Source organism: Lepisosteus oculatus, chromosome 9, assembly GCF_040954835.1.
Source record: "Lepisosteus oculatus isolate fLepOcu1 chromosome 9, fLepOcu1.hap2, whole genome shotgun sequence".
NCBI classification, from domain to species: Eukaryota; Metazoa; Chordata; class Actinopteri; order Semionotiformes; family Lepisosteidae; genus Lepisosteus; species Lepisosteus oculatus.
Window position 1 is genome coordinate 24969665 of NC_090704.1, and position 11951 is coordinate 24981615.

Consider the following 11951-nt stretch of genomic DNA (forward strand, 5'->3'; position numbering starts at 1 on the left):
ACTTAATTTCACTTAAACCTGCTATTTGTTTGGTGTCAGCTTTTGGGCGCCAGGATGATGTCATGCATTGAGAGGGGGAACTGTCTCTGGGACAAGCTGTCAGATTTGTTCTAGAGATAAACCTGTTCCTTGGATTCCTACAGTACAAGAGACAGTTTCACATGATTCATCAGTAAACTACTAGCTACTAGCAACCTAATGAATACAGTCACTTGAGCAACCCACTTGTGTCTCTAACCTCTTTTGCGTTTTTCTGTTCTTGGTAGTTTGTATACTGAAGTAATTCTGGCAGTAATTTGTAACATTAACCTCTCTCAACACAGCAACAATGATCGTGACCGTCATCTTACCTAAACAAAACATGAATATTAATGATCAGAAACTAAGCCCCACTTTTAAAATCACAAATATGCTCCTTAAAAAAATCACAGAATCAGGTTCCAGATAGCTGCATGTTTTGCTTACTCAAAGAGCAAAAGGTCTGTTTTCTACCAAATGTTACCAAAAACATCCCTGCCCACTTGCAGCTGACAGGACTTGGCTGTTTCCCCATATATACTGTATGCCATATATATCCAGTGAGTATAATATGAAGAGGGGTGGATCAGGGATTTAGTGTTCACTGTTGTCCCTTTTGTGCTACATTTAAGAAAATAAAATAAGTTTTCAATATGCATTGTCTTACCTTTATGACTACCGAGAATAAGTACTCTGGAACACAATCATTCTTTTCAGAACAGGTGGATAAGGTTAAATAATAGTCATAAAGGTAAATAAAAACAATCACCACATCTTCATATACAGTACAGTTACTACATTTTTGATCAACTTGAAGCATTGGATTATACAGTATGACTGTTTACTCTGTGGAGCTGTCCACTTCGACTGGCTTTGTAATAGGCCTGTACAGTGTAAAAGTTTATGTTCACATTTTTATAAAGAATAAGGTTACAGTGCCGTGCTGGTGTTTCGATCCGGTAAGAATATCTTAAGTCTAATAAACCTTCCAGCATTCCTTAATGATTTACTGATTTTTAAGTCAAAGGCCATACACCTAGCTGAAGTTAAAAAATATCTGAGGAACTTAAACCATTATCAAGCTGGCACTTGCAAAAGTAGGCATGTCTCTAATGTCGGGTAGGATTGAGTTTCCCCTTGAAGTCTTGATTTACTGACCTGCTCAATGCCTGTGACCTTACAGTGATGTCACTCACAGTCGTGTTCTTCTCCAGTGGGTGATCTCTCTTTATAAGCTCAAAGCATGTCAAGCGGGGAAAGACTCTCTCTCATGAGTATGTCAGAGGAGTGTGTGCACATTTCCTCATCCTGTTTCAATTGTTTTATTTTAACCTTTGCTAATCCGATAGGTAAATATTAACCCACATATAAGCTGTGCCCGGGAATGTAGACAGTGGAAACTGAAAAATGAACTTCACATGGCACAATTTACCATTCTTACCATTTAAAAAAAAGCTCTTACTTTTTAAATAAATAAAGGAAAATGTAAAGGTGCTTTTTTTCTGCACAAAACTGTCTTTCATAATGTAATATTATGCTGTGGATTAAAAACAAACGATTCTTTAAAAATTCCCAAGTATATGTTGTTATAATTAGATGCCATTGTATGCTATATTCATTTATAGTAGTGCAGGTGGGTAGCTGCGTCAGCATGCGTAGTCTGTAAAGGAACAATAGGTTTATTCCATGCTGAAGAGAGAAGAGAGAAAAAACAGGTTCCCAAAACGTCATATTAGTTTAAAGCCATATCTTTAATTTGTAAAAAGCAGTTTTTGAGCAAAAAAAATATGTATTTCTAATATCACACTTAAAGAGGGAGTACAAACTCCATTGAAACAGATGCCAACAGCCACAATTTAACGGCAGCTGATTGTCAGAGCCACCTGAGAAGTGACAGAGAAAAGCCTAATTTCGCAGGGAAATGGTTGTTCTCTTTGAAAGATTCAATTGAATATATGGAATTAATATTCTATTTGAATGTATCTCATGAATGCTGTTAAATGATAGTACCTATACAGTACTAACTACATGCTTCTAGACTTACATTGAGCAAATTAAATTCTAGAGGCTAAATACTGTATGCAGTACAGTGTTAAATATTGAATTGTTTTGGGAAATAATAAAAGACAGATGATATTTACAGTGACTACTGGTCAGGGGATAAAGTGAGTTCCTGAAGTGATTATCTAGAAATAATTAATTTATATACCATAAATATACAGTGTTGGCAAAGCAGGACAGTTTAGTCCAAAAGCCTACTGTTCCCCCTAGTGGAAATATGTTTGTACCGCTTTCCTTGCGCTACAAGAATATTTGCCAGTATCAAATAATCATAATGTATCTCTTCCAGGCTAAAATAAGCAACAGTAAACACTGGTATTTAACTGGAATATAGTAGCATAAAAAAAGTGGCACAGTGGTGCTGTCTCAGAGCACTGGGGCCATGAGTTCATCCTCAGACCTGGGGTTTGTAGGTTCTACATGTGTTTGCTTGGGTTGTCTTCAGGTATTTGGCTTTTGTGAAAATTGTCCCTGGTGTGAGTGTGCGCTGTGATGGACTGGGGTCCAGTTCAGGGTAAATCATGACTCTGGCTCCCCTGCAACCCTGTATTGGGTAATGCAGTTAGAAAATGGATAGATTAAAACCTTCATAGAATTCTTTCCTTTTAACACTAATTTTACTACTGGAAACCACTGTAATTTTGAATCATATCCATTCACCTATCAACTATTTTACCACAATATTACAGTACATTTTACCTTTTGTATATCCTTCTGTAACAGTGCTGCTGTGCATTCCATTGCAAAAAACACTACATCCATTCTGTTACCAGAAAGTCTCATTAAAACACTAAAGAAAACATACTCATTAAGTGCAATTTGAGACTTTACATCTCATTTAATATGGAGACTGTAGACTGACACTGACTCAATACATCCAGTGAAAGTGGTTCAAGCTTTTAGAGATAACCTGTAAAATCTCACTGTCAGTCTCTGAGTCTGCAGATTGACCAAGACGCACAGTCTTTGGGGTGGGAATTCTTTCTTCTTGGCTTATTTGCTGACAAGGGAGAGTTGACACATTCAAGAACACCATCCACAATTCAGAGGCAAGGTTATTAGATCTGCAGCAGGTGATTAGGAGACTCTTCTCCATCTCCTCTTTTCATCGTACAGGGAGATGGCTGGGAGCAGCACTCTGATAATGGACACTCCCACCCACACCACTATATTCTCCGCCATGTCATTCACTTCTTCTATTGTTATCTGTTTTAAAGCAACAGCATAAATGTAGGTTAACCACGGAGGACTAACATTGTCTTTTATTGCTTTTAACAGGGTGTCAGCTGAGCATTAGACAGGATTCATCCATTCTCCCAGCAAACAGCGATAGGCTGATTTCTTTTTAAGGTCTTATTTTTCCCCGACTTCTCCTTGGAATACGTCATATTCTATTCTCATTTTTTCTACAGCCTACAGCCTATTCTGGACTATTCTTTTGTTTGCTTTCCCTTCTTACCTCTCTCCCTCCTATTCCTTCTCTTCCCAAAACCAAAGCATCGTGCATTTTAATACACTGTATTACAATTAAAACAAAAGATGAAAGGTTCGTATAAAATAGCTACAAATTTTTTCTTTCTGGTACTAAATCTGTGTTTTGAAAATCATACTGCTTGGGGCACATTGCATTCTCAGAATACGCTATGGTATCTCAGAATTGCGACTTAGCAACTCAGAATTGCGACTTTATATCTCACATTTGCGACAGCGGCGAGGGCACAAGCCCTAAAACCCGAATCTGTTACAATAACAAAAGGACAGACAATGAAATATGGGCTATTTCGAAGTCGCAAATGTGAGATACTAAGCCGCAATTCTGAGATACCATAGCGTGTTTTTTTTACTCCCTGGCGGAAACGGGCTTCCATACTTTTCAACCATCTTTTCCTTTTCCAACATTTCCTAAAATATTGATTTTTTGTTAGTGTTTGATTGAAACAGTTCTTACATAAAAATAACACCATTTTTAAAAATCATTTAGAATAATATTTTAATAAACACGAAGGTGCATTCATCATTTATCATAATGCAGAAAGTTATCTTTTTAGAAATAAAATTGGTGAACGTGTTTGGGGGTCATTTAATTTGATTCCAGACGTGTGCACCTTATGTAGGGGGTTTGCGTGTTCTCCCTGCTTTCACATAATCTTTCTTTGGGTGATTCCCTTCAACTTCCATCTTCAACACATGCTTGTTCAGTTCACTGGAATGTCTATATCGCCCTGTGTGTTTGTGTATGTACCCTACAAGAGGACAAGTATACTACTAATGCCGAGTTACACCTCTGGGATTCTGGAATAGACTCCTGGTCAGCTAAACCCTTAAACAGGAATAAGTAGCCTTCTGATAAAGGGTGGATAAAAGACAATTAATCAAATAGATCTTAATTTCACAACCTGTTGTTCACCAGACTGCAGAATAAACACAGGACTAAGGACTAAGTTCCCAACAGACAGTCAAGTAATGAAAGAGACTACTGGAAATGAATCGGATGCCAGTTCTTCAAAGATAAAATATTATAGAAACGGAGTTCTCGTATCCTGCAGGTGATCAGACCAGCAATGTGATTGTCAGCAGGACTAGGCTAAAAACAAGCATGTGCTCATTTCATACATTCAGGGTATTAAAATAATAATAATAATAATAATAATAATTACTTACACTTATATAGCGCTTTTCTGGACACTCCATTCAAAGCGCTTTAAGGTAATGGGGACTCCCCTCCACCACCACCAATGTGCAGCATCCACCTGGATGATGCGACGGCAGCCATAGCGCACCAGAACAATCACCACACATCAGCTGTCAGTGGGGAGGAGAGCAGAGTAATGAAGCCAATTTATAGATGGGGATTATTAGGAGGCCATGACTGGTAAGGGCCAATGGGGAATTTGGCCAGGATGCCGGGGTTACACCCCTACTCTTTTCGCCCTGGGATTTTTAATGACCACAGACTGTCAGGACCTCGGTTTTACGTCTCATCCGAAGGACGGTGCCTGTTTACAGTATAGTGTCCCCGTCACTATACTGGGGCATTAGGATCCACATGGACCACAGGGTGAGCACCGCCTGCTGGTCCCACTAACACCTCTTCCAGCAGCAACCTTAGTTTTCCCCAGGAGGTCTCCCATCCAGGTACTGACCAGGCTCTGCCAGTTGTGAGTTGCAGAGTGATATGGCTGCTGGCATTTGCTCTACGGAAATACCACATTCACAAATTCCTCTGCTGCTGTCTGACATTTTGACCTTGCCTTGTGGATTAAGCTTTCTTTTCTGTTGTTGTTTATGAAGGCACCAGGCAGGAGCTCCGAAAACAGAGGAGATATGCAGTGGTGAAATACAGCGTATGAAAGGTCTGCAGTACAGCAGACAGGCTGAGGTATGAGAATACAGTTTGATTTATTTTGACCCAGGGCTGCTCCTGGTCATCACCTTGATGGGAGATCTTTAATAGCTGGTTTCCTTCTGCATCTTAAACTGATTAGAGACATTTATATCCACTCTGGCAAGTGACTTTGTGACACCTCTGTAAATACAGCATGATTGGGGAGCAAGCAAAAGATAACAGGATCTCTAGCATAACTGTTTTAAAAGATGTTGTCTTTCTGACAAATAATTAAGCATTTATGTTGCATAATGCGAATTAAAAAAATTCTCTCACCTTATACTGTATACGCCTCTTCCAGCCGAACAGATTTCTGCAGAGTGGATACCCTTAGTGAATCATGTTACTGTATCGTCACACTTAGACTTCAGACACTTTTCATATGCTTTTATGAATCTTACAATTGTCATGGAAATATTAATTTTCAAGGAAGCCACAAGAGAGAGTTCTCACCTGAGTAAGGTCTTTATTTCAATATTGCAATATTGGGAGCCCTATTGCCACTCTGCAAAGTGCATCAGAGACTCAATTTGTTACAAGCAGTACAGGGTTTTAATAAGATGTTGCGCTGTAAGAGAAAGCTCAGCACTTTGTCCCTTCTAACACTTCCCCTTTCCTTAAGACAAAACAGATTACATCTTAAACAAAAGAAGAAGCACCACTAGATTTGTTTTTCAAAGTTTATCAGTTACTTTCAGCTAATCTAATGACCCAGACAGCATATATTGTTTTGGTACATTGTCTTCTAAAGTAACCTAAACAAGGCGTACTTTGTTGATGCACTGTTTTCTAAAATTCTGCCCGTACCTCAGCGGTTACATCCTTGAAATGTACTTTCTAAAAGCACCAATATATATTTTTTGCAAAGCTCTCTACATTTTAAGAATCAATTTACTTATTAGATTTCCATTTCACATTCCACTCTATAGCTTAACTCACTTTTAAAACACATAGTTTATTCACCCCTTTCATTGATTTATCAGCTTTCAAATCATCAGCATTATCAATATATAGTATTTAGCCTCATCGGTTTTCTACATCAGCTAAATCATGTTTCTTGTTTTTTTTTCACATTCTCACTGTACATTGCTGTATGGTATGTTATTTTCCCAGTTATTTTTACTTTTGGCTTCCCAGACCACATTCAGCTGCTGAATGCTCCTACTGTAATATGCTGAAAAATGCCCAAAGGCCTCAATTGCTAGATTGTAAAAAGGGGAGAGATTCAGCTCCACATGATCTAACAGAATCCTAAATATTTAATGTACCACCTATAAGCAGGTGACATATATAAATATAAATGTCTAGTAGCGTAGCTGTTTTGTGCTCAACACAATCTAGCTTTCTGCTGTTTGTCATCTGCTTTGCCTTTTCACTGACGGCTTTACAGATGTGGAAAATCAGAGAGAGAGCTTTACAGATGAGGATAGAGGAAGATGCCCGGAGGGAGGTGCGACAGGCCCAGCTGAAGAAAGAGACCAGACCTAGAAGGCACAAAAAGGTACTGGAGTAAGGGATGTTTGGATTCATCCTCTTAAGGTGAACTTTTCTTCATGCAAATTCCGGACCTGACACTGACCTTACAGCTATATTTTGTTGTATTTCCAAGATGACCACCTATAGGTTTAAATTAATAACCTAAACTAATACTTTTTGGATCCTCAGTGACCACAATGAGCATGGTATGTTGGCACCTCTTACAGTGCCTTGCGAAAGTATTCGGCCCCCTTGAACTTTTCAACCTTTTGCCACATTTCAGGCTTCAAACATAAAGATATAAATTTTTTATTTTATGTGAAGAATCACCAACAAGTGGGACACAATTGTGAAGTGGAACGAAATCTATTGGATTTTTGAAACTTTTTTAACTAATAAAAAAATGAAAAGTGGGGCGTGCAAAATTATTCGGCCCCCTTGCGTTAATACTTTGTAGAGCCACCTTTTGCTGCGATTACAGCTGCAAGTCGCTTGGGGTATGTCTCTATCAGTTTTGCACATCGAGAGACTGAAATTCTTGCCCATTCTTCCTTGCAAAACAGCTCGAGTTCAGTGAGGTTGGATGGAGAGCGTTTGTGAACAGCAGTTTTCAGCTCTTTCCACAGATTCTCGATTGGATTCAGGTCTGGACTTTGACTTGGCCATTCAAACACCTGGATACGTTTATTTGTGAACCATTCCTTTGTAGATTTTGCTGTATGTTTGGGATCATTGTCTTGTTGGAAGATAAATCTCCGTCCCAGTTTCAGGTCTTTTGCAGACTCCAACAGGTTTACATCCAGAATGGTCCTGTATTTGGCTGCATCCATCTTCCCCTCAATTTTAACCATCTTCCCTGTCCCTGCTGAAGAAAAGCAGGCCCAAACCATGATGCTGCCACCACCATGTTTGACAGTGGGGATGGTGTGTTGAGGGTGATGAGCTGTGTTGCTTTTACGCCAAACATATCGTTTTGCATTGTGGCCAAAAAGTTCGATTTTGGTTTCATCTGACCAGAGCACCTTCTTCCACATGTTTGGGGTGTCTCCCAGGTGGCTTGTGGCAAACTTTAGACGAGACTTTTTATGGATATCTTTGAGAAATGGCTTTCTTCTTGCCACTCTTCCATAAAGGCCAGATTTGTGCAGTGTAAGACTGATTGTTGTCCTATGGACAGACTCTCCCACCTCAGCTGTAGTTCTCTGCAGTTCATCCAGAGTGATCATGGGCCTCTTGGCTGCATCTCTGATCAGTCTTCTCCTTGTCTGAGCTGAAAGTTTAGAGGGACGGCCAGGTCTTGGTAGATTTGCAGTGGTCTGATACTCCTTCCATTTCAAGATGATCGCTTGCACAGTGCTCCTTGGGATGTTTGAAGCTTGGGAAATCTTTTTGTATCCAAATCCGGCTTTAAACTTCTCCACAACAGTATTACGGACCTGCCTGGTGTGTTCCTTGGTCTTCATGATGCTCTCTGCGCTTTCAACAGAACCTTGAGACTATCACAGAGCAGGTGCATTTATACAGAGACTTGATTACACACAAGTGGATTCTATTTATCACCATCAGTCATTTAGGACAACATTGGATCATTCAGAGATCCTCGCTGAACTTCTGGAGTGAGTTTGCTGCACTGAAAGTAAAGGGGCCGAATAATTTTGCACGCCCCACTTTTCATTTTTTTATTAGTTAAAAAAGTTTCAAAAATCCAATAGATTTCTTTCCACTTCACAATTGTGTCCCACTTGTTGGTGATTCTTCACATAAAATAAAAAAATTATATCTTTATGTTTGAAGCCTGAAATGTGGCAAAAGGTTGAAAAGTTCAAGGGGGCCGAATACTTTCGCAAGGCACTGTATATTGTGTGTCTACTCTAGGGTGGTTATGCCAAGATATTCTACAGAGGTGCCAAAGCACCATATTCTGGTAGTGTTTGGTTATAGCACTGACTCTCCAAAGCCCATGGTTTATCTCCAGCCTTGGGCACCTGCCATTTATTCTGCGTGTTGTGGGTTTTAATTCCAAGTAACATCCCAGAGACATGCTGCTTTGCATAATTGGCTGTTCTAAAGTATCCCTCAGGGGTATCTTCCCAAGAGGATCCAAGAGGGTGGTTGATGATCTCTCCTCTTCATTACCTAAGCATTAGAGGAGAGACATTGCTGCTTCAATCTCTTATACCCAGCCTGCAAGGTTCTGAACTACACACAGAGTCTTTCATCCAAGTAATGTCGGACCCAGCCTTTCTTCTGAGCTCTGACCAGACTCCAGGAGTCTCCTGTAGTTTTTACTTGAGCTGGAATTTCAGTGGTGCCCAACAGCTTCTGTCTGATACTAAATTAAACTGTGACCTTATGGATGGGAAGTTTTCTACTAGCAACATGTTGGGTTGCAAGCTAGTTCATTTGTCATTAAATACTAGAGTAATGGAAAAACATGTGCTTTTTAATACAAGATGTTCAACAATGATATGGACCTTTTCATCTTTTGTTGAGAGGCTTTCCTTTTTCTTTAAAGAATAGCCACTTGTGAAAGGTTTTCTGTCATTCTCAGGCATTTTTAATTCTATAAAAGGAAGGTTGCTCTCCAGCAGCAAAAGCTAAATGAGAGTTTACAGGAAAGGAAGGATTTTGAAAGAGAAATGCAAGACAGAATAAAAAGGCAATATTTTAATGAGATTCTTCAGTCTGGAAAACAGGGTAAGCTTCTAGATCCAATGGTGATACAACTGAGATTTAGTTCACAATTTAATGTGTTTTAGTTTGTTGGCCAGAGGGAATGATGCAGGTTGACAACACCTTCAGGTTTACTACTGATTACAGAACTGTAGAATTTGTTTAAATTATATGGGTAAACAGATAAATAAACCCTAATCAGCATCCTAATTTTATCTATGAATAAATACATGTTTTCTGCCTATTTTGGATGTTAATTGGATTGATCACTTTTTTATGCATGCCATGAGAATTCTAATGCGACAATAATTCTTTTCTCTTGGGTCAGTTCATATTTCACCTGACTCCACTGAAGAGGTGACTACTGATTCCAAATGGTTTCATGAAGTCCCTCTGATCAGTCAGCTGTCTGATGGGTAAGTCCTACATTCTGCAGTTGTGGTATGTTAAGCATCAGTGCGTACATAAAGTTTTTATTTTAATCATTTTAGTATGGTGATGTGTAAATGTTTAAAGAGGAACTGTTTTCTATTTTGAGCTCACTTCCCCAGCTGCGTTCGTTAAATTGCTTTTTCTCTCTTTGCGAATGCATGAATCAGTCTGTTAACAGTACAGTACATGTGCACATTTTCGTGTTAGCTCATGTGCATTTTTCCAAATCCTAGATATAGTTTACCATAGACTGGCTTTGTTGTAATGACTAGAACATTGACTTTGAATATTGATATTGACAATGACTAGAGCAGCAGTCAAAATACACTAACTGAACCTTCGCAAAAATAAACTGTTGTATTGTACTTATGTATAACTCTGATCATACTGCATTACAACAATAATATATTAGTCATATTAAAACACATTTCTATCATAATAACTAACAACATGTTGTGGCACCGGTATAAAATGTGAAGTTTTGCTGAAGTATTGACAGTGGGAGAAATGTCTGGTCGTTTTAGAATGGATGTTATGTTTCAATCAACAACCACCAGAGGGCAGTAACAACTAAGTAAAACTAAGTCATCAAATGTGTTGGAAACGCATTTTGGGCTTTGTCCTGAATGATGCAGCAGCAACATACAGTTGTATGGAAAAGTTTGGGATCCTCTGGTCAAACTGCGTGTTTCACAGAATCTTTAAATTCTCTAAGGTCTAATCTCTATGAAGTTAACAGGGTACAAACATAAACATGACATATTTCTGCACATTTCAATATAGACTTATTATTTATTTTCTGAATTTAACTGTATTTGTTATGTGTCAATTATGAAGTACCCAGTATGAAACTGGTTAGATACATTGCACCTGACCAAGTAGTTGTTGTTGAAAACACAATGATGTTAACTACCAGTGATCTTTCTTCACATAGGAACACGATTGTACCATACTTGCTAAAGTGTTATGGAACAGTTGCAGTTTGAAGTTAAAGATTTATAATTTCCAATGTCCTATTTTGTTGTGGTGATTTTTATTTTATAAGTCTCTCATATTAAAGTTAAAAACCTAAGCAAGTTTTAGACATCCAGTAGGTAAATTGAAAAAGTACGAACATAATCATTGAAGTAGAAAAACACTTATATATATATATATCATTGATGGAAAATATATATATATCTGTATTCAACACTACAGTGTTGGTTCAGGCACATTGTGTAATATGTCGGGTGTTTTAACATTTCTTAAGCAGCTCCAACAATTACAGCTACGCATCAAAGGACAGGACTTCAGACAGGACCAACCGGTCAACTCATGCTACATATCAAAGGGCAAGACGAATACACATGAAGCTATGAAACAAAACAACTTCCTGAGATCATACTGTATATAAGAGCTGGGAAACCCTTGTGGTTCGTCTGTCCTGCGGGGCAGACCCAACGCGCGTTGATGTTATTATTGAGCTCAATAAAACAACTGAATCCACAAAGACTGTGTCCTGCTCCTTGGATGTAGGATTTCCCACAACATCATGGTTAGGAGGCCATCTTTTTTACACAGGAATGTGCTTTAAAATAGATTAATTGTTCTACCACTAGAAAAGATGCCTATATATTGTTAATTAGTCACCATTGTTTAATATTGCAAAATCTAGTTAGTATTTTGGCCATGTAGTAACAATGTCACACTAATTAATTTTTATCATAATGTTGTTTAGTGAAAGGAAGGTGATTGAGAAGAGTTTATATGGACAGGTAAAGTACACTGCTATCTGTGGAGAAGAACTACCTTCTTCAGAGTCCTGATGCCCAGCAGAATGAGAGAGATGAGGCGAAAGTGACTAAGAAAAGAACAAATGGCAGTAGCCCCCCATCTTTCAAATTAAAGTCTCACTCCTTGGAATCAA

The 11951-nt window shown here is 38.6% G+C and overlaps 1 protein-coding gene and 2 long non-coding RNA genes across 5 annotated transcripts in view; 2 read left to right on the forward strand and 1 right to left on the reverse strand.

Annotated features, from left to right (window-relative positions):
• Positions 1-7124, forward strand: part of LOC138241224 (acyl-CoA-binding domain-containing protein 6-like) — a 182284-nt gene extending 175160 nt beyond the window's left edge. Inside the window, exon 4 of one of the 3 annotated variants that reach the window (XR_011190409.1) lies at positions 6855-7111. The gene's annotated coding sequence lies outside the window, so the exon portion shown is untranslated. Of the gene's footprint in view, positions 1-5370; positions 5473-6854 lie in introns of those variants that run through there. The other 2 variants (XR_011190410.1, XR_011190411.1) reach the window with 2 other exon arrangements.
• Positions 2888-6847, reverse strand: LOC138241227 (uncharacterized). Its single transcript, XR_011190414.1, has 3 exons — positions 5741-6847; positions 4741-4881; positions 2888-3285 (listed from the first exon to the last, which is right to left on the reverse strand). It is a non-coding gene; the product is annotated as an uncharacterized lncRNA (long non-coding RNA).
• Positions 7125-9888: 2764 nt separating the features above from the next.
• Positions 9889-11534, forward strand: LOC138241226 (uncharacterized). Its single transcript, XR_011190413.1, has 2 exons — positions 9889-10029; positions 11298-11534. It is a non-coding gene; the product is annotated as an uncharacterized lncRNA (long non-coding RNA).
• Positions 11535-11951: the final 417 nt, after the last annotated feature.